At 43.8% G+C, this 23,329-nt stretch overlaps 1 long non-coding RNA gene and 1 other non-coding gene across 2 annotated transcripts in view; both read left to right on the forward strand.

The window, feature by feature from the left end:
• Positions 1-23,329, forward strand: part of LOC122452392 — a 123,719-nt gene that overhangs the window by 85,952 nt on the left and 14,438 nt on the right. The window lies entirely within an intron of this gene.
• Positions 304-375, forward strand: TRNAH-GUG. The gene has a single exon. It is a non-coding gene; the product is annotated as a tRNA-His (tRNA).

The raw sequence follows: 23,329 nt of genomic DNA on the forward strand, positions 1-23,329 counted from the left end.
AGATTGTGACTTACCCAGTTTTGTGCACTTGAGGTGCTAAAAGTAAGCAACAACCAGCAAGAAAAGATGAACAGGCAGAGATGATGTAGAGAAAATCCTAGGTAAGTGTAATGGTATCACTAAAGATTTAGACTAGAAGAAAGAAAGATTAATATCCCTTGGTGGGAAACAGATTTAACCAAGGAGGGGAGTTTGTTGGGGATCCCCAATATTTTTGGCACCGGGGACCAGTTTTGCTGAGGACAATTTTTCCGTGGACCGGGGTGGGGGATGGTTTGGGGATGACTCAAGTGCATTGGGGCTTCCCTGGTGGCTCAGATGGTAAAGCATCTGTCTGTGATGCAGGAGACCCGGGTTCAATCCCTGGGTTGGGAAGATCCCCTGGAGAAGGAAATGGCAACCCACTCCAGTACTCTTGCCTGGAAAATCCCATGGACGGAGGAGCCTGGTAGGCTACAGTCCATGGGGTCACAAAGAGTCAGACACGACTGAGCAACTTCACTTTCACTTTTCACTTTCACTTTCAAGTGCATTACATTTAGGTTTTGTGCGCCTGTGAGAATCTAACGCTGCTGTTTCTGTTGTGACGGGAGGTGGAGCACAGTGGTAATGCGAACAGTGAGTAGTGGCTGTAAATACAGATGATGCTTCACTCACTCACCCACCACTCATTCCTACTGTGCAGCCTGGTTCCTAACAGGCCATGGACCCATTCCAGCCTGTGGCCTGGGGGTTGGGGACCCCTGATGTGGAAGACAAGGATTAAGAAAAATAGGTTAGAAGACATGGAAACAACATAAGTGTCCATCAACAGATGTATGAAAGGGAAGTGGTAGATAGATAGGTACATGCATATGTATATATGCAGTGGAATACTACTCTACCATAAAAAAGAATGAAACTTTGGCATTTGCAGCAACATGGATGGATGGAGGGTGTTATGCTAAAGTGAAATAAGTCAGTCAGAAAAAGACAGTGATATTGCTTACATGTGGAATCTAAAAAATGCAGGAAACTAATGAATGTAACATTTAAGAAGCAGACTCACAGATATAGAGAACAAACTAGTGCTTACCAGTGGCAGGGGGAATATAGGGACAGGAGAGTGGGAATTGCAAACTCTGGTGTAAGTAAGACTCAAAGATTTATTGTATAACACAGGGAATATAGTCAATATTTTGTAATAACTATAAGTGGAAAGTAACCTTTAAAACAGTATAAAAGTCTTTTTAAAAAAATAGATTAGGGTCAGGTGATGAAAGATCATGAATTTCTGAGAAGTTTGGAATACTTTCTATAGATGCTGGAGAGCCATGAAGCCTTTTGGAAAGAAAGCAAAGTGCTTGGTGAAAGTTGCTTAATCTGGCAAAAGTAATAACCCAGGTCTTGCATGAATTAAAAAAGACTCTGAGTTAATGAATTAAAACCAAGGAAGTTTTTTTTAACAGGCACTTTGGAGAGCATTATGGAGATTCCTTCAAAAAGTACACATCAGTTCAGTTCAGTCACTCAATCATGTCTGACTTTTTGTGATCCCATGGACTGCAGCATGCCAGGCCTCCTTGTCCATCACCAACTCCAGAAGTTTGCCTAAACTCATGTCTGTTGAGTCGGTGATGCCATCCAACCATCTCATCCTCTGTCATCCCCTTCTCCTCCTACCTTCAATCTTTCCCAGCATCAGGGTCTTTTCAAATGAGTCAGCTCTTCTCATGAGGTGGCCAAAGTATTGGAGTTTCAGCTTCAGCCCTTCCATGACTATTCAGGACTGATCTCCTTTAGGATGGACTGGTTGGATCTCCTTGCAGTCCAAGGGACTCTCAAGAATTTCCCCCAACACCACAATTCAAAAGCATCAGTTCTTCGGCACTTAGCTTCCTTTATAGTCCAACTCTCACATCCATACATGACTACTGGAAAAACCATAGCTTTAACTAGTTGGACCTTTGTTGACAAAGTAATGTCTCTGCTTTTTAATATGCTGTCTAGGTTGGTCATAACTTTTCTTCCAAGGAGCAGGCGTCTTTTAATTTCATGGCTGCAGTCACCATCCGCAGTGATTTTGGAGCCCAAAAAAATAAAGTCTTCTCTGTTTCCATTGTTTCCCCATCTATTTGCCATGAAGTGATGGGCCATCCTAAAGGAGGTCAATCCTGGGTGTCCATTGAAAGGACTGATGTTGAAGCTGAAACTCTAATACTTTGGCCACCTGATGTGAAGAGCTGACTCATTTGAAAAGACCCCGATGCTGGGAAAGATTGAGGGCAGAAGGAGAAGGGGACAACAGAGGATGAGATGGTTGGATGGCATCATTGACTCAATAGACATGAGTTTGGGTGGACTCCGGGAGTTGGTGATGGACAAGGAGGCCTGGCGTGCTGCGGTTCATGGGGTTGTAAAGAGTCGGGCATGACTAAGCGACTGAACTGAAGCAAACTGAACTGATGGGATGGGATGCCGTGATCTTAGTTTTCTGAATGTTGAGCTTTAAGCCAACTTTTTCACTCTCCTCTCACTTTCATCAAGAGGCTCTTTAGACCTTCTTTACTTTCTGCCACGTGTGGTGTCATCTGCATATCTGAGGTTATTGATATTTCTCCCAGCAATCTTGATTCCAGCTTGTGCTTCATCCAGCCCAGCATTTCTCATGATGTACTCTACATATAAGTTAAATAAGCAGGATGACAATATATAGCCTTGATGTACTCCTTTCCTGATTTGGAACTAGTCTGTTTTTCCATGTCCAGTTCTAACTTGCTTCCTGACCTGCATACATTCCTTAAGAGATTACACATTGCCATATAAGCTGGCAATCCCACTCCTGGGCGTATATTCATAGAAAACCGTAATTCGTAAAAACACATGCACCCCAACATTCGTTGCACTGCTGTTTACAATAACTAAGACATGGAAGCAACCAAAATGTCAATCAACAGATGAATGGATAAAGAAGATGTGGCACATATATACAATGAAATATTACTCTCCGAAAAAGAATGAAATGATGCCATTTGCAGCAACATAGATGGAGCTGGAGATTATTATACCAGTTAAGTGAGTCAGACAGAGAAAGGTGAATATCATATGATATCACTTATAGGTGGAGTCTAAAACTTGACACAAATAAACACAAGCAAACTAATTTACAAAACAGAGACAGATTCACAGATGTAGAAAACAAACTTATAGTTACCAGAGGGGAAATGAAGGGAGGGATAAGTTAGGAGGTTGGGATTAACATATACACACTAATATGTATGTATATAAACTAGATAATCAACAAGGACCTACTGAATAGCACAGAGAACTGTTCACAACAGTATGTAATAACATATATGGGAGCAGAATTTGAAAGAGAATAGATGTATGTATGTATGAATGACTCAAGTTGCAATACACCTAAAACAAGCACAACATTGTAAATCAACTATACTCCAATATAAAATAACAACTCAATTAAAAAAAAAACCAAGGGAGTTATACTGTGCATGGAAAGAAATATTTTTAAGAGTTCTCCATTTTTACTGTAGAATGCAGCTGCTGGCTGGAGGGAGGGAGTGGTTCTTGACATCTTCTTAAGAGGGCTGGGATGTTGATGCACCTGCAGAGAGAGGAATTGGTCCTCCTGTACAGAAAGAATCATGGCCTCCAGGAATGAGCTCTTCCTCCACTAACAGTAATCTCACAAGTAGAGATGGTCACCTACAGGGAGAAATCAAGGGCAAAGAGTCTTCCAGCTCCAATTTCAAAATAAAAACCAACCAGGTAAATGGTTACACCTATGTCTGTCTAGACTGAATTAAGCCAAAGTAAAGAGAAAGAGCCTCTGTATCATTTTCTAACATAGACTCCTTCAAATTCCTTTCTCGCAGTCTATTTCCATTTCTAATTCTACCTGTACAAAATATAATCATGCTGCTTTTAATTACTTATGCATACATGAATACTAGTAAGTTAAACTTGTTCTTCTATTTACAAAGACAGAGTGATACGGAGTAGCTTAGGAATTGCTTCTTTTCCCAATGATTTTAAATGTGCAGCGAGTTTCTTTCTAAAACACATATTTGCAGATGTCACTTTAAACACTATTTTCTGAGATTATATTTTCCATAGAAAACAGATGTCTGCAATTATCCCTTTTTTGACCTCTGAGACTTATCAAAGTCAAATAGGTAATCATCCAATCAGACGGGCTATCATTATCAGAAGAAAAGTAATTATAATCTGAATATGTTTGAACATGATTATTATAAGCTTTAAACTGTTACACTTTTGATTGGGGCAGAATTGGAAGACATTATCACTTCATAATTCAAATGATGTAACTTCACTTGTTTTTGTCATTTAGAATCTGGAGAGCTAAATTTATTTAACAATATAATTCTTTAAACATGAACAAATTATGCAATAATCTCTTTAAAACCATGAGAATGCTTCTCAAAATCTTGACAGTGAAATTGGGGGAATTTTTTTTTTTAACTAGAGCAAATCAGAGCTTAGCACTGAGCCCCATCAGAGTGGGAAGCTTGAGGCAGACATATTCGTTTGACAGACATTTTGTGATCTGCTTGGTTCTATTAAAACACCAGCTACCTTCCTGCCTACCTCTGGAGGCCCACCCATGGCTGGCCCGAATCAAAAGGAGAACTAGGCCAAACAGACAGAAATGATGAGTGAAAAGTGTAATAAAAGTGGGAAAATGGATAAGAAAAAGTATCTTTCCCAAGAAGATGTGTGAATAGAAGAGTGAATTAGATTTGAAACCAGAACTGAGGATTCTTTCAAGGACATGAGGATTTAAGGGGGGAAAAGCTGGGTTGAAAACCTCACGCCTGATAGACATTGAGTAAAACAGCATTTCCCATTGAAAAGATTTTATGAAACCCTACAACACAGTCCTTCAGGCCAGGTGTTTGATGGGGTGTTTGCCTAACTCGGTGAGACGTCCTGATTTTTCTCTCCATCCTTTCCAAGATCTGCTCCTGTCACACTGCTTTCAGGCAGGCGCGCCCTTCCTCCCCCTGGAGGGAGGTTGGAAGAGGGAGGGTATTTCTGGGCCAGTGCAGGACTCCAATTCACTTAGAACTGTATAAGCAGGTGGGGCCTTGAGAGAGAATTCCTGTAGCTTGGAAATGTTGGCATTTGTGGTTTCTGAACAAGGCCTGGGCTGAGGATTAGAAGTAGAAAGATAGAGGAGCCTTTATCAGGTTGGAAAAGTACTGAATGGTCATTGTTCCCTAAGCACAGTGTTTCTTAGAACTATGGCTCAAGTTGGAATTTAACTTGGAATTCTAGTTCAGCAGAGTGGAGACCTGTGGTTTTCTCCCCCACACCAGCAGAACTTTGGTAAAAGCCAGGTTCATACTTAACATCCTCCCACCTCCCTTATTCAGAGTTCCCCTTTCTTCTTGCTGTTTTGGTTTTTTTTTTTTTTTCCTTTTTCTGTTTTTCACTTTTTTGGCCACAGTTTGAGACATGTGGGATCTTAGTTCCTCGACCAGGCATCGAACCGGCACTCCCTGCAGTGGAAGTGTGGCGTCTTAACCATTGAACAGCCAGGGAAGTCCCACTTCTTGTTTTTTCTTGATATGACTTCTTCCTTTCCCCTACCTCTGCCATGCCTATGTGTCCAATTTCTTCATTCAAAAAGACCTATTAAGTGTAGAATATGGGCCAGACAGTGTGGATATAGCAGTGAACAAAACAGACAAACATCTCTACCCTTCTCCAGCTTACTTTCTAGTTACATTCTTGCCAAATTCCAGCTGCTGAAATGTTAACTGTTAAGCAAGGGATTGACAGAGTTATCAAGGGTTTAAGGTGGTGTTTCCTTATCACCCAGGGAATCAGCATCTTTGGGGCTGGGACCCAGCGATAGTGTGCCTTGTCAATCCCACCAGCCCTCAGTGATTTGGACCCACCTGTGATGACGCCAGGGGAGACTGCCCCCAGAGACAGTGGGAGACTTGTGCTGCCAGCATCTCTGCGGTGCCTCTTGAAATTTCAGCGCAGACAGGTGCCCATTCATCACGCCTCTCCAAGGCTGGGCTGGACCAAAGCCTCCTCTATACTCTATACTCTCTGGTGCTGCAGAGACTCCCTCAATAGCAGAGACCCACTTTCATAAACATGGCTAATGATTTCTAATTCCCCATCACCTTGCACAGTGCCTGGCCCAGCAGAAGCACCCAGAAACAGCCACATGAACGAGTGGCTGTCAATTCCACCTGTCAGAACCTTTGACGCCCTGTTCAGTCCGAACTTTCTTTGTCTGTGTTCTCCCCGTTGGTCACAGATTCCCAGCCTAGCTGATTATCTTGCAAGATGTTGAAGTGGAAATTTCCAGCTTGATTCTGACGCTGCCTTTCATCTTGCCCAGGCATTTAAATGATGGCGCTGTTCCTAGGTGGGAGGTATTTCGTTGCTGTCCAGCCCATCACACTGAATGTTTTGTATGTTCAGGCACTGCTTCTGATGGATTTAGCTTATTAAAGTGGGTGGCACCCAGCTGCAGCTCCCTTTTCCCTTTCCTTCTAATTGACTTTCAAGTAACCAAGGCAGCCTATTAACACTTGGGGTTTTCATCAGACCTGGCACGTTACTGCCTTTGAGCCTTGCGAGCGCATCATTTCCTGTCTTTTCAGAATAGTCTCCCTCCTCCATTTTGCCCAGCGGCATTCTCTCCAACTTTCAAGACCCACCCAGCAAGCCCGATGACCTTGTCACCACTGAGTGGGGTATCAGTCATCCGAATAACATTTTTTTTCCCCCACCGAGACTTGTTTGACCATTACAATTGATCTCTTCTTCTTCTCATGGCTGAGTGTAATTATTTTATATAGAAATCCTCCTCCTCCTTTGTCAATTATCTTTCTGTATAGTTGTAGGTACGCCCATACTTAATTAGCTAGATGAACAGCAGTATAGCATGGGGGTCAGAGCATGGCTGGAGGGGTCCTGTAGACCTAGGTTTCAATCTGGGTTCTCCCCTTGGCGAGACATGATCTATGGCAGGTTTGGACTTCAGCTCTTTGGACTTCGGCTTTGCCATCTGTAACTAGGTAATGGTGTCTATTTGCATTAAGCATGTTTTTATTTTATTTTGATGCTTTGACATCTGGGGCCTTTGACTCTGGAGAAACTGTCCCTCCCAGGGCTAGCCAATTCCTAGAATTGGCAAGGGACTGACCGGCAGACACACCTCTCCTATACAAACCAGCCAACCCAGATTCTGCACCACCGACCGCCTCCCTTACGGACTCTCACATTTATCTGGACCACGAGTACCCTGCCCAAAGGGTACTGCTCCAGGGCAACTAGACACAGGCCCTAGGCCCCAGAACCCACTAAAATTATTCGAACCGTCCAGTTCTATGCCTGCTTTCCCTGCTTCACCCCTTTCTTCCCACAGAAGCCATAATAAATGTGCTTGCCCGTGATTTCCCCTGTTGCCTCTGTCTCCTGACTGACCCTGGTGTTTCCCCAAATGGCCTCCCCTTGGCATGCCAACTACTGTTTCTAGGGAAATGTAAGTAAAATCTTCTTCCTCTATGACAGTCATTTCTGCATCTGCATGTCTTTCCATACCTGACTAAAACTAATCCTGGGTGTATTTTAAAACACTCCCTCATAGGGCTAAGGTAGTGGTTCTCCACAGGAGATGACTTCTAACTCCCAGGAGACATGTGGCAATGTCTGGTGACGTTCTTAGTTGTCAGAGCTGGGGAAAGTGGTGCTGCTCGCCTCTAGAGTAGAGACCAGAGATGTTGCCAAACATCCTGCACTGCACAGAGCAGTCACCGGCAACAAGAGTGATCTCACCCAGAATGTCAGTCGAGATGCCCAGGGTTACAGTGAGGACTCGGGAAGATAAAGTAAGTACAGTGCTTGCAGTCCTCAGACTATAGTGTGCATTAGAATTACCTGCTGGTTTTACTAAAATACATGTTACTGGGCCTGCCCCCCAAGTTTGTAATTCCATAAGTAGCAGGAAAACATGGATTTCTAACACATTGCAAGGTGAACCTGACACTGCTGTGTCAGCACCAACGTTGAGAGTCATTAGCCTAATTCACAGCCATCATTTAATAAATGATATCCCGTAATTATTATTTTATCAGATCCTGTAGGTCAGAGACTGAACCGTATGCCTCATATTCCACACAGCACTGGGGTTTGCAAGAGGCCCTCAATAAAAGGTGCTGATGGCCGTTTGACATTGAAACATTTAGTGTGTGGCAAGCTCTACTTGCTACCATACACTTGGGAGTAGATTTAAAGATTTGTCTAGTAAGGAATATCTTCTACTTAGCTGTTGCCGCATGAAAAATTACTGCCAAACACAGTGGATTAAAATAACAATCCCTGGTGGCTCAGATGGTAAAGAATCTGCCCACAATGCAGGAGACCCAGGTTTGAACCCTGGGTGGGGAAGATCCCCTGGAGAAGGGAATGGCTTCCCATTCCTGCTGGAATTCTTGCCTGCAGAATCCCACGTACAGAGGTTACAGTCCATGGGGTCACAAAGAGTCGGACATGACTGACCGATGAACACTTCATTTTCTTGGCTGGTTGATCTGCTTCATGGGGTGTGGATGGAAGCCACCCAAAGCTATTTACCTGGCTATTAGGCCACTTCCTTCACTTGTCTGGTACCTTGGTTTGAAGGCTAGGTGCCACTGGGACTGTCCACGGGAATGCCTCTAAGTGGTCTCTCCACGTAGCTGCTTCGGGGTAAACAGACTCCTGTTAAATGGCAGCTTAAGGTTCTGAGAAAGTCTGTCCAGTTCACAGGGTGAAAGCTGCACAGCCTTTTATGACCCAGCCCCAGAAGTCCCATTTTGTCACTTCTGCAGTACTCTGTTGATCAAAGCACTTACAAGCACCTCTCCCCACCTCAGGGGTAAGAGATAAGGGTCCCATGTCTTAATGGAAGATGTGTCAGAAAGCTTGCTGGCCATGTTTTGTTTTTAATTTTAGGAGTGGATTTTAATTAACCCAATATATCCAAATATGATCACTATAAAGGTTATAAGATTTATGTTCTTTTTATCATATTAGACCTTCACAATTCAGGGTGTAATTTACACTTCAAACACAGCTCAATTCAGGGTCTGTTGGCTATGTTTTTAAACTGCCACATGTTTGGTTGCAGCCTTGTTTCTAGTGAGGGAATGGAACAAATAAGCAAACAACCCTCTGACTTTCTGATTTTACCCTGTTAGCCTCTGTTCTGAATGTCTGCTGTGAAGTCCTCTCCCCAAGTACATCATTGCAAGCCAAGCAGCTCCCTCACTGCCATCTTCATCTTATGACTGGGAGTGGGAATAAGTGTCCATATACCTGTCAGAATCGCCTGGTACAGTAAAATCCACAGTGCAATGCCCTTCCCTGTTGCAGGTTCATTACCCAGCATGAAAAATCACATCCCCCAAGGACACAATCCCAGATGGTATTTCTCTCTCCCACTGCGGTGCCCATGAGACAGGTATATGACTGCTGCCATCCCCAGGGAGGTGATGAGGTCCTGGTTCAGCCCATTCAAACGGGATGCTCACGTTTTCTCTGAATGGATGCACAGGAGACCTGAGCGATGCCCCGTCTCATGTCTCCAGGGCCGTGCCCCCTCTGAAATCCTGGGCTCTCTGACTGATACCACACATCGGCAGGAGCTCAGTGATAGCCTCAGCGGCAGGCCAAGAATTATTTTGGTTGCATCGTTGTCTGTGATTATCCAAAGGGGAAAGTGAAAAGTTGTTTAAGCATGCAGCTTGTGCTCTTCCAGTGCAACAAAGGATCTCCTGGAAACCTTTTATTATTATTTTTTTAATGACATTATAATGTATGCTTTGTTTTGTTTTTCATCACTTTTATCAACGTTTCTTAGCAGAGGCCCGAGTGGCTTGGCTGGGGTAAGGGGAAAAATGATAATGATTCATTTGTACACATGTGTCCTGGTGGGAATTTGATGTGGTAGAAATATTATCAGAATATTAAATTAGAGACACTCAACACTATTCTCTGTTCTGTTTGAAACCAGACACAGGGTACAAATATTACATGGGACCAAGAATGCTGTGATAATTCAGTGATTCATCAATGCCCACCAGAGCACTTTTGGTTGTTTCTAAACTGACTTGACATAAGCTGCATCCTATCTCTAGGGCCCTTGGTGGGACTGTTTTAGCGAATTCTTTAACTAGGGTCCTCCTGTCTTTGTGCTGTGTGCTCAGTCACTTCAGGCGTCTCCAGCTCTTTGCAACCCCATGGAGCCCACCAGGCTCCTCTGATCATGGGGATTCTCCAGGCAAGAATACTGGAGTGGGTTGCTATGCCCTTCTCCAGGGGATCTCCCCAACCCAGGGGTCAAACCCAAGTCTCCTGCATCACAGGCCGATTCTTTACCTGCTGGGCCAGCGGGGAAGCGACCTCCTCTCCTTATTTCTCTTTAAAGTGCCTCTCTTAAGGCAACAGCTGTTGTGGTTCTGGAGAAGATGGGAATAGACAGGCCAGCACACACCCATTTGTTCCGAAGACCTTGTGCTTTCCAATAAATCTCTTCCAGCAAGGTGTCCCCGTGCTGGTCCTTAGCAGCTTTCCCCCTGCCTCAGAACTCACCCGCTCCTGAGACCAGCGCAGGGTATCAGTCAGGATCTAGCCAGGAAACAGGAAACCACCAGTTAATTTGAAACAGAGGTCTTGGCTACAGGGATGGATTACACAGGGGGTAGAATAGCCCGAGTCCAGCCAGGGGCAGGGGTCATTGCGGCATGCAGGGACCGCAGTGTGGAAAGCGGACACTGCCGCGGGGCAGAGGACAGAGGGGAGGGGGTCCTAGAGCTGGATGGGGGCGCCTTGTCACCGGGTGCAGGCTAGAACCACAGTGGACTGACTCACGGGGCAACCGTTGCAGCCAGGAAGGTTTCAGAGCTGCTGAGAAGGAGAGAGGTAGCGGCTTCTCCCTCCCTAACCTGCCCTCTATCCACCAATCAGTGCCTCCTAGCCTCCAGTCTCGGAAGGACAGCCAACAAGGGGAAGACTGATTCAGAACAGGGTAGAGAAAGGGCGGGCTTCCCTGGTGGTTCAGCAGGAAAGAATCTGCCTGCAGTGCTGGAGACACGGGTTTGATCCCTGGGAGGGGAAGATCCCCTGGAGAAGGAAACGGCAACCCACTCCAGTGTTCTTGCCTGGAGAGTCCCATGGACAGAGGAGCCTGACAGGCTCCAGTCCAGGGGTTCACAGACTTGGACGTGACTTAGCGACTATACAACAACAACAAAAGAAAGGGCAAGGAACAGATCCAGGGAAGGATCCAGGGAGGCATTGCAGTGAGTCAGCAGAGCTGTCCTCTACCCTGCAGCCCAAGGTCACTGTCAGCTGCTCAAAGGTCTCCGCCAATGACTTTATTCTGACTACACCAATATAATCTGGTCAATAACAGCCTTTCTCATTAAGATTCCACCCTGGTCGCCTTTCCAGCTCCAGCTCCGGTCAACCTGCTCCTCCTGCCTCCCAGCGGGGTCTGTGCTTCCTGCCTCTTCTTCCTGCCTCTTCTCCGATGCCTTCTAGCCCACCAACCCTCACTGACTCGCCAACACTTTACCAATTTGTCTTTACCACTGACCCATTTTTGTAAGACCCAGTTCCAGTGAGTACAGCCTGGGTTTGGTACCAAATAATCCTCTTTGGTGATTCAGATGGTAAAGAATCTGCCTGCAGTACAGAAGACTCGGGTTTGATCCCTGGGTTGAGAAGATCCCCTGGAGAAGGGAATGGCTACCCACTCCAGTATTCTTGCCTGGAGAATCCCATGGCCAGAGGAGCCTGGCAGGCTATGGTCCATTGGGTCACAAAAGAGGTGGACACGACTGGGCGACTAACACTCTAGACATATATTCACATTTTCTCTTCTCCAGCAGAAGGTGGTATTACTATTTTGTTGTCATAGTGGGTCTAACTCAAGGGGAAGGGAATGGGACCCCACTCCTTTGCAGAGGAGCTTGTGGGATAGGAAATATTATGGTGACTAACTTTGAAAATATAATGAGCCTTTATAGATCTCCTCAATATTAATTAATAATTTTTCTCAAAGATTTTCTCCCTCCTTCTGTCTCTCCCTCCCTCAGTTCCTTTTCATTTTCTTATCCTTCCTAGAGACAGGAAGACAATCTTTGCGAAATAGTACGTCTCTGCATACAGCTTAATTGCAGTTTAAGATTTAATGGCTCTTTCTTGTTTCTTGATATTGCCAGAACAGACTCTTAACATCTTCACTGTTAACATATTCTAATATACTAATTAATAGAATGAAACTGAAATCAGGACCTACCCCCAGAAAACAGACTCTACTTGCTAACTTCCCCACTACTGTCCTATGACAAAACCATCTTCTAGGTATATAGGACCTTCTCAACCACAGCGTTTTTCTGCAGCTGTTCCTCTTCTCTCTTTACCCATGTCAGGCGGGTAAACAGATCCCCTTATGAAAGGACTTAATAGCAATCAGGCTGGAGGTGGGGCCTCAGATTAATTCTGTCATGTCTACCCGACAGGTAGAACCTCTGGACTATGGTTCTGGTTGGGGAGATAGCCCTCAACCTGGCAGCAGGCACCACAATGAAAGGGCGTCCTCCAATCCTTCTTGCCTGCTTGCCTTGGTCTTTTCACAGAGCAGGAGGACAGAAAGCCCAGAAAGAGGTTTTCCTGGAGTGATCTAGCTTTTACAGGAAGAGAGAGAGGCGTTGACATGTGGCTAAGAACAGATGGTCTTTCCTCTAGAAGTTAAGTATTCTACAGAAACTTGTCAAATCATACTATCTTAATCATGAAGTAGATATCAAGACCCTTGAGGACAGGCGCAGGCTGACCACCAGAGCATTTAAATACCAAAGAGAGGGCATAGGCTAATTTAGACCCAGTGAAATGCCTGCTCTTGGCGTCCTGACTCCTTTATCTCAGGGGCAATGTCTGGGAACCACAACTGTGCTGAGTGTGGCTCTAAAAACCTGTGGTTTTCAGACCTATGAGAGCTAACACTAACATCTCTGTTATGACAAGTGTTTTGCAATGCCCCTTTAATCTCCTGAATAAAATTAATAAACATGTTCAGACACTTCAAAAAGAAGTCAACATCATACCTTAACTGATATAAAAGAAAGGCATATTATTGATAATGAATTAGTGGGCACTGCTATATGTAAATACTCAAGCCCTGTGCACTGTGACCCCTAAGCCACAGTGAAGTCCTGAGGCTTCACCCCTGTGGAGAGGCCTCGGGAGCATGATAGTCACAATGCTGCAGCCCATATGGGGGGTGGTGTTGCCATCTGCGAGGTGATTTGCTGAAATATTGAATGACTCTTGACTGCTACAAGGGTTTCCCTTGTAGCTCAGCTGGTAAAGAATCTACCCAAATGTGGGAGACCTGGGTTCAATTGGTTGGAAAGATTGCTTGGCGAAGGGAAAGACTACCCACTCCAGTATTCTGGCCTGGAGAATTCCATGGACTATACAGGGTCACATGGACTATCAAAGTCACCAAAAGTATTTTACCGTCACATGGACTGTAAAAGTTGCTCAGCATGAGCAGCTTTCACTTTCACTGACTGTTACAGGATACTTTGTTTTATTGCGCTTTGCAAGTATTGCATTTTGTTTTATAAATTGAAGGGGTGGCAACCCTGGGTCAACGAAGTCTATCAGGGCCATTCTGCCAACATTTGCTACTTCTTGTCCCTGTGCCGAATTTTGGCCATTTTCACTGTATTTCAAACTTTTTCATCATTATTGTCTTTGTTATGGTGATTTGTGACAAGTGATCCTTGGTGTCACTGTTAGGGTTGTTTTGGGGGCTCCATGAATTGCGCCCACTTAAAGACAGGGAGCTAAATCAATAAACGTGTGTCTTCTGACTGTTGACTGTTCCACTAACTGGCTATTCCCCCGTCTCCTTTTCTTTGGGCAGCCCTCTTCCCTGAGACACAATAGCATTGAAATTGGGCCAATTAATAACCCTACAATGTCCTCCAAGTGTTCAAGTGAAAGGAAGCATCACACATCTCTCACTTTAAATCAAAAGCTAGAAATGATTAAGCTTAGTGAGGAAGGCATGTTGTGTGTAAAGCTGAGACAGACTGAAAGCTAGGCCTCTTGCTCCAAATAGGAATCCAGATTTTGCAAAGTACAAGTTCTTTAAGGAAATTAAAAGTGCTCCTCCACTGAACACACAAGTTATAAGAAGGCAAAACAAACTTTTTGCTAAAATGAAGAAAGTTTCAGTTCAGTTCAGTTCAGTCGCTCAGTCATGTCCAACTCTTTGCGACCCCATGAATCGCAGCACGCCAGGCCTCCCTGTCCATCACCAACTCCTGAAGTTTACTCAAACTCATGCCCATCGAGTCAGTGATGCCATCCAGCCATCTCATCCTCTGTCGTCCCCTTCTCCTCCTGACCCTAATCCCTCCCAGCCTCAGGGTCTTTTCCAATGAGTCAACTCTTCGCATGAGGTGGCCAAAGTATTGGAGGTTCAGCTTCAGCATCAGTCCTTCAAATGAACACCCAGGACTTATCTCCTTTAGGATGGACTGGTTGGATCTCCTTGCAGTCCAAGGGACTCTCAAGAGTCTTCTCCAACACCACAGTCCAAAAGCATCAATTTTTCGGCACTCAACTTTCTTCACCGTCCAACTCTCACATCCATACATGACCACTGGAAAAACCATAGCCTTGACTAGACGGACCTTTGTTGGCAAAGTAATGTCTCTGTTTTTTAATATGCTGTCTAGGTTGGTTGCATAGAGGTCTGGATAGAAGATCAAATGAAACACAACGTCCCCTTAAGCTAAAGCCTAATCCAGAGCAAAGTCTTAGCTCTCTTCAAGGTCAGAATGGTGAGGAAGCTGCAGAAGACGAGTTTGAGGACAGCAGAGGTTGATTTATGAGGAGTGAGGAAAGAAGCCATCTCCAAAACATCAAAGCAGCAGCATTGCTGATGTAGAGCCTGTAGCGGGTTATCCAGAAGATCTCACTGCGACAATTAAAGAAGGTGGCTACATAAACAACAGACTTTTAATGTTGACAAAACAGTCACATTATTAGAAGAAGATGCCATCTAGGACTTTCATAGCTAGAGAGGAGAAGTCAGTGCCTGGCTTCACAGCTTCAAAGCACAGACTGACTCTCTTGTTAAGAGCGAATGCAGCTGATGACTTTAAGTTGAAGCCAATACTCATTTACCATTTTGAAGATCCTAGGACTCTTCAGAAATATGCTTGGGCTCTATAAATGGAACAATAAAGCCTGGATGATAGCACATCTGTTGACAGCATGGTTTACTGAATATTTTAAGACCACTGTTGAGACCTACTGCCCTTTCAAAATATTAGTGCTCACTGATGGTGCATCTGGTCACCTAAGAGCACTCTTAGAGATAGACAAGATTAATGTTGTTTTCATGCCTGCTAACACAGCATCCATTCTGCAACCCATAGATCAAGGAGTCATTTCTACTTCCAAGTCTTATTATTTAAGACATACATTTTTGTAAGGCTATAGCTGTCATAGATAGTGATTCCTCTGATGGATCTGGACACAGTAAATTGAAAAACTGATGAAAAGAATTCACCATTCTAGATACCATTAAGAACTTTTGTGATTCATGAGAAGAGGTCAAAATATCAGTAGTAACAGGAGTTTAGAAGAAGTTGATTCCAACCCTCAGGGATGACTTTGAAAGGTTCAAGATGTCAGCAGAGGAAATAACTGCAGACGTAGTGGAAATAGCAAGAGAACTAGGATTAGAAATGGAGCCTGCAGATGCCTGGATCACTGCAATCTTGTGATAAAATTTTAACAGATGAGAAACTGGTTTCTTGGGGTGGAATCTACTCCAGGTGGAGATGCTGTGAAGATGCTGTGAAGAGATGACAACAAAAAATTTAAAATACTATGATACATAAGCTTAGTTACTAAAGCTATCAGGGTTTGAAAGGATTTACTCCAATGGTGTAAGAGGGTCTCCTATGAGTAAAATGCTATTAAATGCCATTGCAAACTTCAAAGAAATTGAAAAGGCATCCAAAAAAATATTATGTTCTAAAGTGTTAATCAGCTAGCCCTTCTGACTGTTTTCTAAGTACTAGCAACAGTTCTAAGAGTTTTGTATGTATGAAATTAATAGTACTATTATTATTTCCTATCACACATGGAGAAGAAGAGGCACAAAAGGCTAAGCATCTTTCCTAGCTCACAGAACAAGTAGGCGGTGAGGGCAGAAGTCAGACATTAAACTGTTAGTTCCCTGATTGGGGATGGAACCTGTGCCCCGTGCAGCTTGGAGTCTTAATCACTCCCAGGGAAGTCCCACCACTCCCTTTCTTGATTTGCATCTCCAGTTAATGAGATTTTGTTCCCCTCAGCCTCTTCCCTACTGAGAGGTCCAGGCTCTGATAACATGAGAAAGACCTCCAGACCATCCGAGGGAACTGTTTATTTACTCTTTCCTATTTCTCTTTCTAAGCCTGAGCCTCCAGTAGCAGCGTCTCAGCTGGCCCCTGGGAGTGCCTCAGTCCCTCGCTCACCCCTTGGACCCCCGTCTGATCTTGCTTTTCAGCCCTGGGTCATGACCTATTTCATCCACTCTGACAATCTAATAAACCAGCCCAAGTGAAAGAGGCGTAATTTCCTGCCTTCCCTCTTCTTTCTCTATGATCCCCTTTGAGCCTCGCTAATTTTCTCCTTACCGCTCCTCACCTCACGGAGCTCTTCTGTTTGCTCTGTCAGACCACTGCATATGGCAGTGATAACCTGCTCTCACTCCCAAAGGCACTCAAACAAAGGCGGCTTCCCAAATGGGGTGTTTCAGGGGCAATTAGCTCACCTCTCACCCAGGGCAGCTCAGCGAGAGCTTCTGAAAGCAGCTCTAGGAGGCCGGGGGCCTGCTCCCCACTAGCGGGAGCCTGCCCCCCTCCACCGCTTCTGCATTAGCACGTTCTCACTGGCCTCCTGTGCAGGTGGCCTGTAGGCCCTGCAACACTGATGGTCCAAAATTAAGTTGTGGAAGACCAGGTGTCATCTTTCTCCATGGAACTTGGTGTCAAGTAAGTAAATATAAGTGGGCTTCCCAGGTGGAGTTAGTGGTAAAGAACCCGCCTGCCAATACAGGAGACGCAAGAGACAAGGGTTCCTTCCCTGGGTCGGGAAGATGCCCTGGAGGAGGGCTCCAGTATTCTGGCCTGGAGAAGCCCCCTGGACGGAGAGCCTGGCGGGCTGTCGTCCATGGGGTTGTAGAGTTGGACACAACTGAAGCAACTGAGCATGCATACACAAGTAAACATGTCACTAGGTCTTTGAACATCTATTTCACTTGACCTTTGAACAACACAAGTTTGAACTGTGTGGGTCCATGTATATGTGGATTAGATAGATACACATAGATATATAGAATATATACTATAAATGTATTTTCTTTCTTATGATTTTCTTAATTACATTTTCCTTTTTCTAGCTTATTTTACTGTAAGAATACAGTATATAATACATAAACACAAAACGTGTCACTCAACTATTTATGTTATCAGTAAGGCCACCAGTCAACTGTAGGCTATTATTAGTTACATTTGGGGGGAGTAAAAAGCTATACAGGGATTTTCGATGGTGCAGGGATCAGCACCCCTAACCCCCATGTTCAAGGGTCAACTGTAATCACCCTGGCAAGAATCTCCACAAGGACTGCCCCAAGGACAGCATCCAGCTATATGTGATATTTTCAAGAGACACACACACACTGGAACAGGATGATGCCCATGATTTTAACTTGCGCATGCCTCTAATAGTTACTCCAAGGGGATTTTCAAATCAACATTTTGATTTTATTCTCTTATGGCTATTTCTTCTTCCTGCCATTGTCCACTTCTATGCAAACAGCCCAAATCATTGAACCCAACATTCTCTATCAGAACAAGGAGAGAGGAAGATATAATAAGGAGGGACTTTCCTGGTTACCCAGTGGCTGAGATTCAGCACTCCCAATGCAGGGGGCCTGGGTTCGATCTCTGGTGCTAAAATCTGGCACAGCCAAATAAATAAATAAAATATTACCAAAAAGAAGATAAGGAGAGAGAAAGCAAAACATATGAGGACTGTAGGGCAGTTTTGGAGATTATGTATTTAACCCAAAAGGCCAAAGAGAGGGGAGTTTTCAACATTAAACCATTTGAGACCCTAGCAATAAACCCAGCCTTCTAAAAATACCATATCATCCCAATCAAGTCACAATCAGAATATGTATTCTCCTCAGTGTCGACAAATACAGGTGCCACGAGAAAGAGATTCTGTTCTCTCTTCTTTCTTTTCTTCTGTCTCTCCTTCTTCCACTTCCTCCTGAATAAAACAAACACAGAGGAAGTCATCTGATTCTAAAAACCCCCTCTCTCTCAAGTCTAGCAGAGACATTGGTCAGGCTACATGGAAAACATTTAAACTCATCTCCTTAGATGAGCAAAGGGAATAAATAAAATGTATTTTATTAGTTATATTAGTAAATAAAATATTTTAACACCTTTCAGACTTTACAAGTACCATCTCCCAGAGATTACAGTCCTGCCAAAGAAGAAAATCTTGTATGTTCGAGTCATCTCCCTTGGGTGTCAATTTCCCTTTTCCTGCCAGCTAGATCTTTTGGCAATAAAACCTAGTCTTGTAGCTTCATACGCCTTTGGTGTCTCTTCTCTTTACCTCTTACAAGCTCTGGTCACACATTTTCTAACTGCTTACAGGCCATTTTCACCAGAATGTCCCTCAACGTCTGCACCTTGACACAGCTGAACCTGAATGTGCGCCAAACCTGGACGTGCCTCCCAAAGGCACAGCCCTCTCACTCCTCATCCCTCCCGTTACTTCCAGCCGTCTGGACCCCAAACCTGGCTGGAAGTCACACTACAGTATATTTGCTTATATTTGACTTTGTGACAAGGTATTTATGTATGTGATGTATCTCTGTACTAGATGTAAGCTCCTTAAGAGTAGCACCTGTACCTGATTGATCTTTATATTCATCACATCATTTAGCAAGTGCCTTGCACATTGGAGTACTCACTAACTATTAAATATTTATTTCATGCATGAAGAGGGTACTCAGCCTTTAGCATAGGTTGCAGTGAAATAAAAAAGACCCAGATGAATGGGGAAGGACTGTAACACTGTTATGGAAAGTCTAAGGCAGGGAGGAGGGGGAACATTGTTCTCTTCAAATGCCTGACAGAGTCCTTTGTATTTGTATGCTCAGTTACTCAGTCGTGTCTGACTCTTTGTGACCTCATGGACTGCAGCCCACCAGGCTGCTCTGTCCATGGAATTTTTCAGGCAAGAATACTGGAGTAGGTTGCCATTTCCTACTCTGCTTGCTGAGCCCTAGTCATTCCAAATGTTTGATAAGGCATGATTGAGTGACTGAGTGACTATGCTCCTCTCTTCTGCAAAGCTGTTGGAGTGGTGGGGTGATGCATTTTCTTTCCATTATCTCTAGAGGCACAAAGTTAGGAGGCAGAATAAGGGGACATATTATACCCACTTTCTACCTAGAGTCATGAGCCACGGACCCCAAGTCCCTGCCCCGCTGGACTGCCACAAACTTATGTAATGTCTACAGACTTTGGATGAAAGGTGATAGGTCAACACCATCATCATCATAGTTTTTCATTTTCCTTTCTGCTATGAGGTTCCTAAGGCTAAGGATCTATCTACCTTAATAGTTAATTCATTCATCTTCATAACACTGATGCCTGGCACATTGGTGCTCAATAAAGATGTGTGGAAGACCAAATGTTCCTTAGAGCTTAATAAAGATGGGTTAAAAATAAAGATGGGTTAATAAGGATGGGTTAAGACAGTTAGAACTGGACTTGGAAAAACAGACTGGTTCCAAATCAGGAACGGAGTACATCAAGGCTGTATATTGTCACCTGGCTTATTTAACTTATATGCAGAGTACATCATGAGAAATGCTGGACTGGATGAAGCACAAGCTGGAATCAAGATTGCCAGAAGAAATATCAATAACCTAGATATGCAGATGACACCAACCTTATGGCAGAAAGAGAAGAACTAAAGACCCTCTTGATGAAAGTGAAAGAGGAGAGTGAAAAAGTTGGCTTAAAACTCAACATTCAGAAAACTAAGATCATGGCATCCGGTCCCATCACTTCATGGCAACTAGATGTGGAAATAGTGACAGACTTTATTTCTTGGGGCTCCAAAATCACTGCAGATGGTGACTGCAGCCATGAAATTAAAAAACGCTTGCTCTTTGGAAGAAAGTTATGACCAACCTAGATAGCAATTAAAAAGCAGAGACATTACTTTGCCAACAAAGGTCCATCTAGTCAAGGCTATGGCTTTTCCAATAGTCATGTATGGATGTGAGAGTTGGACTATAAAGAAAACTGAGCACTGAAGAATTGATGCTTTTGAACTGTGGTGTTGGAGAAGACTCTTGAGAGTCCTTTGGACTGCAAGGAGATCCAACCAGTCCATCCTGAGGGAAATCAGTCCTGAACATTCATTGGAAGGACTGATGCTGGAGCTGAAACTCCAATACTTTGGCCACCTGATGTGAAGAACTGACTCATTTGAAAAGACCCTGATGCTGGGAAAGATTGAAGGCGGAAGGAGAAGGGGACGACAGAGGATGAGATGGTTGGATGGCATCACCAACTCAATGGACATGAATTTGAGTCAACTCCAGGAGTTGGTGATAGACAGGGAGGCCTGGCGTGCTGAAGTCCATGGGGTCGCAAAGAGTCGGCCACGACTGAGCAACTGAACTGAACTGAAAAATGCTCATGTAAGGACACATGATTACTAAGAAGAATTATTAATCAGCTGTTTGTTAATATTCACAGAATGGTCCTAGAATCTCTATGCGTGAATTAGAATTTTTAAAAATACTATATCAGAGTAGTTTTCACACTCACAGTGAGTACTCCAGACCACTTGTATCAGCATTACCTGTGATAAACGTACATGTCTGCAGATATACATTGTATGTATAGTTCAATTCATGTGTCCACAGCCCAGAATGACTGAATGTAAGCCCTTGGGGTGAGCCTGGGAACTTACATTTGAAACATGCAGAGACTAGACTTCCGGTGGCTAAGTCTGTGGTTAAGACTCCCAGCTTCCGATGCCATGGGTGCGGCCTTGATGCCTTGTTGGCAAACTAGGATCCCACATGCTGCAGGACACAGCCTAAAAGTAGAAAACAAAAAACACCACACTGTAGGAGTTGTCAAGGTAAGTTAAAATTTCAGTACACTGGCCTAGAGTGACCAGTGACAGAACAGTCAAGAGTTTCATGGGAAAAGTTGATGCAGCTCAAACTCAGTTATCCAAAAGATCCAGGGAATTTTGTTTCTGAGTTCTTTAAGCATGTGACTGATCTCATTTTGTTTTAGACACCCTAGAGCTAGGAAATTGGAAAAGATGGCCACATAAGATCCTTCCTAGATATGTAACACTATGAAAAACACATTCTCTATCATCCGCCACCGCCCCGCCTGCCCCGAATTTAACATACCCAGGAACAAAACTCTGGACCTGTCATTCCGTGTTGGGGATGAAAATGGCTCAACTGGTTTGTTTTCTTTTTCAGTTGCTTTTCCATCTGCTAATTCAATCCAGTGTTCTTCAATGACTACTTAGTGCAAGGGCTGGGCAAGATACTTCAGAAGAAACTTAGAATATGAATCAACAATCTGTAAGGAACTCACAATGCAGGACACAAGAGAAGAGGTGAGCATTTGAATGTTAGGGAGCGACTCAAAACACAAGAAGAAAGGTCATGAGACAGTGTTTGTTGAGTATGGGAAATTAATCATACAAATGATAACATCCCAGAGGGTTCTGAGGAGAGCAATCATTTCAACCTGGGACTGCTTTTGAGCCCAATCTTTACAAATGAGAGAAGATTTGGAAAGGCAGGAAGAAAAAGGGAAGGGTGTATACAGTAACTGGAATGACATGAGCATATATTGGATGAGAAGGGGTAAAATTATTTGATATGGCTGGATGTTTAATAAAGATAGGAAATAGATGAGTAAGTTGGAGAGTGGCTTTGTGGGGGGTGGGGGTGGGGAGGGTTTCTGAAGCCATTTCATCAGAATTTTAGACATTTTCCTGTAGGTAAATTGGAGGAGGGACGTGATCATGCACTTTGGAGAAAGTAGTATTTTAACAAGATTCATTAGATGGCAGCTTGAAGATGATGTTTAAAGAGAAAAGATGTGAAGTAGAATAGACCAGTTAGAACGCTATTGCAATGGGCCAGACACATGGTCAGATGACTTTAGCCAAGATGAGAGTATAAGGGGAATGAAAAAAAAAAAGATTTCAAGAGACATTGTGAAGTAAGAAAGGATAATGGAACTCAGTGATCAATGGGAGATGGGGCTGCAAAGGAGAGGGAAACAAATGAGCAGGCTTTGTCACTGGATACGTTTTGTTTTCTTTTTTCAAAATATTTATTATTTGGCTGTGCCAGGTCTTAGCTGTGACCAGGGATGGAACCCAGGCCTCCAGCACTGGGAGTGTGGAGTCTTAGCTAACTGGACCACCAGGGAGCTCCCACCGGATAAGTACTGATCACTGGTCAACCTTTCACAGCTGAAGATGTTTCCAGAGATGAAAATGCTCTGCCAATGCATTTTTCCATTGACTTTTATCAGCTTTAGTAATAATCCTGTCTGTGTGCCTTTCCAAGCATTTCTCTATTGCATTCCAATGTGAGCTGCTACCAGTTCTACTTGTTGAGAGCAAACAGAGTCTGACAAAAACCAGGCCATTGTATCAGTGATCAGTCATATCTGATCATATCTGCTGTTCAGTGAAAGTACGCTGGGTCCAATATAAGGAAATAACTAACAAAAAAACCATAGACAATGTTAGATAGATAGACAGACAGACAGACAGACAGACAGATAGATAGATAGATAGATAGACAGATAGATACAAGAATTATGATTAGGAGGAAATGATCAGTCCTTATGATGTGCCGTCATTTCAAAAACACTGAACCTGAACTCCAGTTTCCACACTGTGTTTGCTTCCTGAGAGAGGAAAGTGCAAGCTATTCTTGGGGCTTACTTAACAGCTCAGAAAGAGAAGAGAAAGCAGACCCTGAATCCCCTGAGGGAGAGCAGTGCTCCAACTCACAAACCATCAAAAGGGGATCTTCCGCTTCTACAATGAATGAGTGTCTGACCCAGCTGGTAAATAAGGAACTTGAAATAATGAGAGTAAATGACAGAGAAGTGTGCGTGGCACTGGCCTGCTATTC

This window comes from Cervus canadensis, chromosome 1 (assembly GCF_019320065.1).
Source record: "Cervus canadensis isolate Bull #8, Minnesota chromosome 1, ASM1932006v1, whole genome shotgun sequence".
NCBI lineage: Eukaryota > Metazoa > Chordata > Mammalia > Artiodactyla > Cervidae > Cervus > Cervus canadensis.